General features: G+C 41.3%; 1 non-coding gene across 1 annotated transcript; it reads right to left on the bottom strand.

The window, feature by feature from the left end:
• Positions 1–744: 744 nt before the first annotated feature.
• LOC130963829 (small nucleolar RNA R71) lies at positions 745–848 on the bottom strand. The gene has a single exon (XR_009079948.1). It is a non-coding gene; the product is annotated as a small nucleolar RNA R71 (small nucleolar RNA).
• Between the last annotated feature and the right edge of the window lie 7,055 nt (positions 849–7,903).

Genomic DNA, 7,903 nt, shown 5'->3' with positions numbered 1-7,903 from the left:
AATTTTTGAAAATTACTTCCCCTCTTCTCACATCCTTCTATTTATGGAGTATCACTCCTTCTTAATGCACAATTCGAACTCTATCTAATCAAGTTCGAATTCTTCTACCTCCTTCTTCTAATTTTCTTTTTCTCTGACACCTCAAGGAATCTCTATACTGTGACATAGAGGATTCCACATTTTCTTGTTCTCTTCTCTTTCATATGAGCAGGAACAAAGACAAAGGCATTCTTGTTGAAGCTGACCCTGAACCTGAAAGGACCTTGAAGAGAAAGCTAAGAGAAGCTAAGGCACAACTCTCTGTTGAGGACCTGACCAAATTCTTCAAGGAAGAAGAACCTATGGCAGCCGAAAACAACAACAATGCCAACAATGCAAGGAAGGTGCTGGGTGACTTTACTGCACCTACTCCCGACTTCTATGGGAGAAGCATCTCTATCCCTGCCATTGGAGCAAACAACTTTGAGCTTAAGCCTCAGTTAGTTTCTCTAATGCAACAGAATTGCAAGTTCCATGGACTTCCATTGGAAGATCCTCATCAGTTTTAGTTGAGTTCTTGCAAATCTGTGACACAGTCAAGACTAATGGGGTTGACCCTGAGGTCTACAGACTGATGCTATTCCCTTTTGCTGTAAGAGACAGAGCTAGAATATGGTTGGACTCACAACCTAAAGAAAGCCTGGACTCTTGGGAAAAGCTAGTCAATGCCTTCTTGGCAAATTCTTTCCACCTCAAAAATTGAGTAAGCTTAGAGTGGAAGTCCAAACCTTCAGACAGAAGGATGGAGAATCCCTCTATGAAGCTTGGGAAAGATACAAACAATTGATCAGAAAATGTCCATCTGACATGCTTTCTGAATGGAGCATCATAGGTATTTTCTATGATGGTCTCTCTGAACTATCCAAGATGTCTTTAGATAGCTCTGCTGGAGGATCTCTTCATTTGAAGAAGACGCCTACAGAGGCTCAAGAGCTCATTGAAATGGTTGCAAATAACCAATTCATGTACACTTCTGAAAGGAATCCTGTGAACAATGGGACAAGTCAGAGGAAAGGAGTTCTTGAGATTGATACTCTGAATGCAATTTTGGCTCAGAACAAGATATTGACTCAACAAGTCAATTTGATTTCTCAAAGTCTGTCTGGAATGCAAAATGCACCAAGCAGTACTAAGGATGCTTCATCTGAAGAAGAAGCTTATGATCCTGAGAACCCTTCAATGGAAGAGGTGAATTACCTAGGAGAATCCTATGGAAACACCTATAATTCTTCATGGAGAAATCACCCAAATTTCTCATGGAAGAATCAAGAGAGACCTCAACAAGGTTTCAACAATAATGGTGGAAGAAACAGGGTTAGCAATGGCAAGCCTTTTCCATCATCTTCTCAGCAACAGACAGAGAATTCTAAGCAGAACCCCTCTGACTTAGCAACCATGGTCTCTGATCTAATCAAAACCACTCAAAGTTTCATGACTGAAACAAGGTCCTCCATTAGAAATTTGGAGGCACAAGTGGGACAGCTGAGCAAGAAAATTACTGAACTCCCTCCAGTACTCTTCCAAGCAATACAGAAGAAAATCCAAAAGGAGAGTGCAAAGCCATAAACATGGCCGAATCTGGAGAGGAAAGAGAGGAAGTGGACGCCACTGAGGAAGACCTCAATGGGCGTGCACTGACCTCCAATGAGTTCCCCAATGAGGAACCATGGGAATCTGAGGCTCAAAATGAGACCATAGAGAATTCCATTGGACTTACTTCTGCCTTTCATGAGCTCTGATGAGTATTCTTCCTCTGAAGAGGATGAGTATGTCACTGAAGAGCAAGTTGCTAAATATCTTGGAGCAATCATGAAGCTAAATGACAAGTTATTTGGAAATGAGACTTGGGAGGATGAACCCCCTTTGCTCACCAAAGAACTAGATGACTTGTCTAGGCAGAAATTACCTCAAAGAAACAAGATCCTGGGAAGTTTTCCATACCTTGTACCATAGGCACCATGACCTTCAAGAAGGCTCTGTGTGACTTAGGATCAAGTGTAAACCTCATGCCTCTATCTGTAATGGAGAAGCTAAGGATCTTTGAGGTACAAGCTGCAAGAATCTCACTAGAGATGGCAGACAACTCAAGAAAACAAGCTCATGGACTTCTAGAGGATGTATTGGTGAAGATTGAAGACCATTACATCCCTACTGATTCATAGTCCTAGAGACTGGGAAGTGCATGGATGAATCCATCATCCTTGGCAGACCCTTCCTAGCCACAGCAAGGCTGTGATTGATGTTGATAGAGGTGAACTGATCATTCAAGTGAATGAAGAATCCTTTGTGTTTAAGGCTCAAGGATATCCCTCTGTCACCATGGAAGAGAAGCATGAAGAGCTTCTCTCAAATCAGAGTCAAACAGAGCCCCCACAGTCAAACTCTAAGTTTGGTGTTGGGAGGCCACAACCAAACTCTAAGTTTGGTGTTGAAACCCCACATTCAAACTCTAAGTTTGGTGTTGGGAGGTTCCAACATTGCTCTGAGTATCTGTGAGGCTCCATGAGAGCCCTCTGTCAAGCTACTGACATTAAAGAAGCGCTTGTTGGGAGGCAACCCAATGTTATATTTTATATATTTTCCTTTGTTATTTATCTTATTTTGTAGGTTAATGATCATGAGAAGTCACAAATCAATTGAAAAAGCAAAACAGAATGAAAAACAGGAAGAAAAACAGCACACCCTGGAGGAAGAACCCACTGGCGTTTAAACGCCAGTGAGGCTAGCAGTTGGGCGTTTAACGCCCAGTCTGGCACCATTCTGGGCGTTTAACGCCAGAAAGGGGCACCAGACTGTCGTTAAACGCCAGAAAAGGGCAAGAACCTGGCGTTAAACGCCAGGAATGGGCACCAGCCCAGTGTTTAACGCCAGAAATGGCTCAAAACGTGATTTTGAATGCCATTTGGTGCAGGGATGACTTTTCCTTGACACCACATGATCTGTGGACCCCACAGGATCCCCACCAACCCACCCATAATGGCCGAACCCCATCTTCCCCCTCTCCTATATAAACCCTTCTTCACCCCTTCATTTTCACACAACCTAAACACCTTCTCCCCCTCCTTGGCCGAACACATAAGCCACTCCCTTCTTCTTCTACTTTCTTCTTTCTTCTTTTGCTCGAGGACGAGCAAACCTTTTAAGTTTGGTGTGGTAAAAGCATTGCTTTTTGTTTTTCCATAACCATTTATGGCATCCAAGGCCGGAGAAACCTCTAGAAAGAGGAAAGGGAAGGCAAAAGCTTCCACCTCCGAGTCATGGAGATGGATAGATTCATCTCAAGGGTGCATCAAGACCACTTCTATGAAGTTGTGGCCTTGAAGAAGGTGATCCCCGAGGTCCCCTTTTCACTCAAAAAGGGTGAATATCCGGAGATCCGCCATGAGATCCGAAGAAGAGGTTGGGAAGTGCTTACCAACCCCATTCAACAAGTCGGAATCTTGATGGTTCAAGAGTTCTATGCCAATGCATGGATCACCAAGAACCAAGACCAAAGTGTGAACCCGGATCCAAAGAATTATCTTACTATGGTTCGGGGGAAATACTTGGATTTTAGTCCGGAAAATGTAAGGTTAGCATTCAACTTGCCCATGATGCAAGGAGATGAACATCCTTACACTAGAAGGGTCAACTTTAATCAAAGGTTGGACCAAGTCCTCACAGTCATATGTGAAGGGGCGCACAATGGAAGAGAGATTCAAGAGGAAAGCCGGTTCAACTGAGAAGGCATGACCTCAAGCCCATCACTAAGAAGAGGATGGAGCACACAAGAGACCCCACTCATCCTGAGATCCCTGAGATTCCTCAAGGGATGCACTTTCCTCCACAAAACTATTGGGAGCAAATCAACACCTCCCTAGGAGAATTGAGTTCCAACATGGGACAACTAAGGGTGGAGCACCAGAATACTCCATCCTCCTCCATGAAATTAGAGAAGATCAAAGAATCATGAGAGAGGAGCAACAAAGACAAGGAAGAGACATTGAGGAGCTCAAGCACTCCATAAGACCTTCAGAGGAAGAACAAGCCGCCATCACTAAGGTGGACCCGTTCTTTAATCTCCTTGTTCTTTGCTTTTCTGTTTTTCGAAAATTATGCTTTATGTTTATCCATGTTTGTGTCTTAGATCATTAGTGTCTTAGTGTCTATGCCTTAAAGCTATGAATATGAATCCATCACCTTTCTTAAATGAAAACTGTTTTTATTACAAAGAACAAGAAGTACAGGATTTCGAATTCATCTTTAAAACTAGCTTAATTAGTTTGATGTGGTGACAATACTTTTTGTTTTCTGAATGTATGCTTGAACAGTGCATATGTCTTTTGAATTTGTTGTTCATGAATGTTAAAATTGTTGGCTCTTGAAAGAATGATGAAAAGGAGACATGTTACTGAGGATCTGAAAAATCATAAAAATGATTCTTGAAGCAAGAAAAAGCAGTGAATACAAAAAAAAAGAGAAGAGAAAGAGAAAAACGAAAAGAAAAAAAAGGGGGAGAAAGAAAAGAAAAGAAAAGGAAAGAAATAAAGTTGTGATCCAAGGCAATAAGATGTGCTTAAGAACCCTGGACACCTCTAATTGGGGACTTTAGCAAAGCTGAGTCACAATCTGAAAAGGTTCACCCAATTATGTGTCTGTGGCATGTATGTATCCGGTGGTAATACTGGAAGACAGAGTGCTTTGGGCCACGGCCAAGACTCAATAAGTAGCTGTGTTCAAGAATCATCATACTTAACTAGGAGAATCAATAACACTATCTGGATTCGAGTTCCTAAAGAAGCCAATCATTCTGAATTTCAAAGGATAGAGTGAGATGCCAAAACTGTTCGGAGGCAAAAGCTACTAGTCCCGCTCATCTAATTTGGAGCTAAGTTTCATTGATAATTTGGAGTCTATAGTATATTCTCTTCTTTTTATCTTATTTGATTTTCAGTGCTTGGGGACAAGCAACAATTTAAGTTTGGTGTTGTGATGAGCGGATAATTTATACGCTTTTTGGCATTGTTTTTAGTATGTTTTTGGTAGTTTTAGTTGAGTTCTTAGTATATTTTATTAGTTTTAGTTAAATTCACTTTCTGGACTTTACTATAGTTTGTGTGTTTTTTCTGTGATTTAGGTATTTTCTGGCTGAAATTGAGGGATCTGAGCAAAAATCTGATTCAGAGACTGAAAAGGACTGCAGATGCTGTTGGATTCTGACCTCCCTGCACTCGAAGTGGATTTCTGGAACTACAGAAGCCCAATTGGCGCGCTCTCACGGCGTTGGAAAGTAGACATCCTGGGCTTTCCAGCAATATATGATAGTTCATACTTTGCCCAAGATTTGATGGCCCAAACCGGCGTTCAAGTCACCTCAAGAAATTCCAGCGTTAAACGCCGGAACTGGCACCTAATTGGGAGTTAAACGCCCAACTGGCATAAAAGCTGGCGTTTAACTCCAAGAGGAGTCTCTACACGAAAATGCTTCATTTGCTCAGCCCAAGCACACCAAGTGGGGCCGGAAGTGGATTTTTATGTCATTTACTCATCTTTGTACACCTTAGGCTACTAGTTTTCTATAAGTAGGGCCTTTTACTATGTATTAGATATCTTGGTAGCTATCTTTGAGTTTTATGCTATCTAGATCATGAGAGGCTGGCCTCACGGCCATGCTAGACCTTGTTCTTATGTATTTTCAACGGTGGAGTTTCTACACACCATAGATTAAGGTGTGGAGCTCTGCTGTACTCGAGTATTAATGCAATTACTATTGTTCTTCTATTCAATTCCGCTTGTTCTTGTTCCAAGATATCACTTGTTCTTCAACTTGATGAATGTGATGATCCGTGACACTCATCATCATTCTCACTCATGAACAAAGTGACTGACAACCACTCTTGTTCTACAAGCATACGAGGCTTAGTGAATCTCTTGGATTCCTGATACACGATGCATGGTTGATCGCCTGACAAACGATGCTCGCCTGACAAACGAGCCAGCCATTCCGTGAGATCAGAGTCTTCGTGGTATAGGCGAGAACTGATGGCGGCATTCAAGAGAATCCGGAAGGTCTAACCTGTCTGTGGTATTCTGAGTAGGATTCAATGATTGAATGACTGTGACGTGCTTCAACTCCTAGCAGGCGGGGAGTTAGTGACAGACGCAAAAGGATCGATGAATTTTATTCCGGCCTGACCGAGAACCGACAGCTGATTAGCCATATGCTGTGACAGAGCATGGGAACATTTTCACTGAGAGGATGGGAGGTAGCCACTGACAACGGTGAAACCCTACATGAGCTTGCCATGGAAAGGAGTAAAGGATTGGATGAAGACTGTAGGAAAGCAGAGAGACGGAAGGGAAGGCATCTTCATTCGCTTATCTGAAGCTCTCACCAATGATATACATAAGTATCTCTATCTTATCTTTATGCTTATTCGTTTATCACTATACCCATTTGAGTCTGCCTGACTGAGATTTACAAGGTGACCATAGCTTGCTTCATACAACAATCTCCGTGGGATCGACCCTTACTCCGTAAGGTTTATACTTGGACGACCCAGTGCACTTGCTGGTTAGTTGTGCGAAGTTGTTTTATGCCATGGTATTGAGCACCAAGTCTTTGGAGCCATTACTAGGGATTATTTGAGCTGTGAAAAGTATTGATCACAATTTCGTGCACCAATTGCATAAATTGAAGACCAAGTTCTTGAACAGACAACATATGATGATTTAGGTACAATGTATAATTAATACAATTTCTATAATATTAATTTTATATCTTCAATATCATAAACAAGTAAATTAAACTTAATAGCTGGAAATATATTTGATATATAGTCACATAAAAAATGCTAATTATTAATTATTTAGGCTTTAACAAGAAAACTTATCTTCAATGGCCTAAACCCATGATGAAGACTTGTTTGCCAATTTTCTCAATGCTAAACATGAAGTCTCCATACTCATAACATTCCTTCTTCTAAGACATGTAATTAACCTATGATAACTAATGATAAGCAATTCCACTTACTAACTAGAAATTAACATATAATAAATCCTAAATTAACTTAAACAAAGAAAAAGAGTGATCATGAAACCTGAGGTTTGAATAGAGGAAGAAGAACTCAAGGGAGGGAGATGCAGTGGCAACGCAGCCACCGCTGGTTAACAGCCGCGGTGGTGCTAAACGGCGAGACATGAATAGAGAGGGAGAAGGAGTCACAGCTGATGCTGGGTTGCGAAGGGAGAGAAGAAGGGGTGACTTTGGTGAGGGGGAGAGGAGGGAGAATGGAGGCTACACAGGCGCTGCCGATGGGGGTGGGGCTAACGAGCGGTGAAGAGAGGAGGGGGTTAGAAAGAGATTGGAGAAGAGAGGTTAGAGAGAGATGGAAAATTTGAATGAAGGGGAAGATGGTTTGCACTTCGAATTTTAGGGCTTGTTACCATCGGATTTACTGGCGGATAAATTCGACGGTAACGCATTGTGGGTCCCAAAATGCAGTATTATACTAATTGGGTTTACCGACAGAAAAATTTGTTGGAAAATTTCATGCTATATTTCACACCTATTTTTTCCGTTTTTTCTCTAATTATTAACAGCATTTATCATCGAAAACGTAAATTCGTGGTAATGATTTGACCTGACGAATTTAACACCTAAACTATTAATAAATTTACCAGAAAAGCCGATGTTAATGACGCTAAATCCGACGGTATTTAACGTTTTTTTGTAGTGTTCAATTATTGATTCTTCCGATCTTTTCATTGCAAAAAATTATCATCGTCAACTTCATAGATATCGAAGAGCATATGAATCTTGGAGGCGCCTGAGAAATTGAGATGTTGTAATTCTGAAATCAACAGCCTAAAAGCTAAAAGATTG

This window comes from Arachis stenosperma, chromosome 2 (genome assembly GCF_014773155.1).
Source record: "Arachis stenosperma cultivar V10309 chromosome 2, arast.V10309.gnm1.PFL2, whole genome shotgun sequence".
Classification (NCBI taxonomy): domain Eukaryota; kingdom Viridiplantae; phylum Streptophyta; class Magnoliopsida; order Fabales; family Fabaceae; genus Arachis; species Arachis stenosperma.
This window is presented reverse-complemented; position numbering and strand designations above follow the sequence as displayed.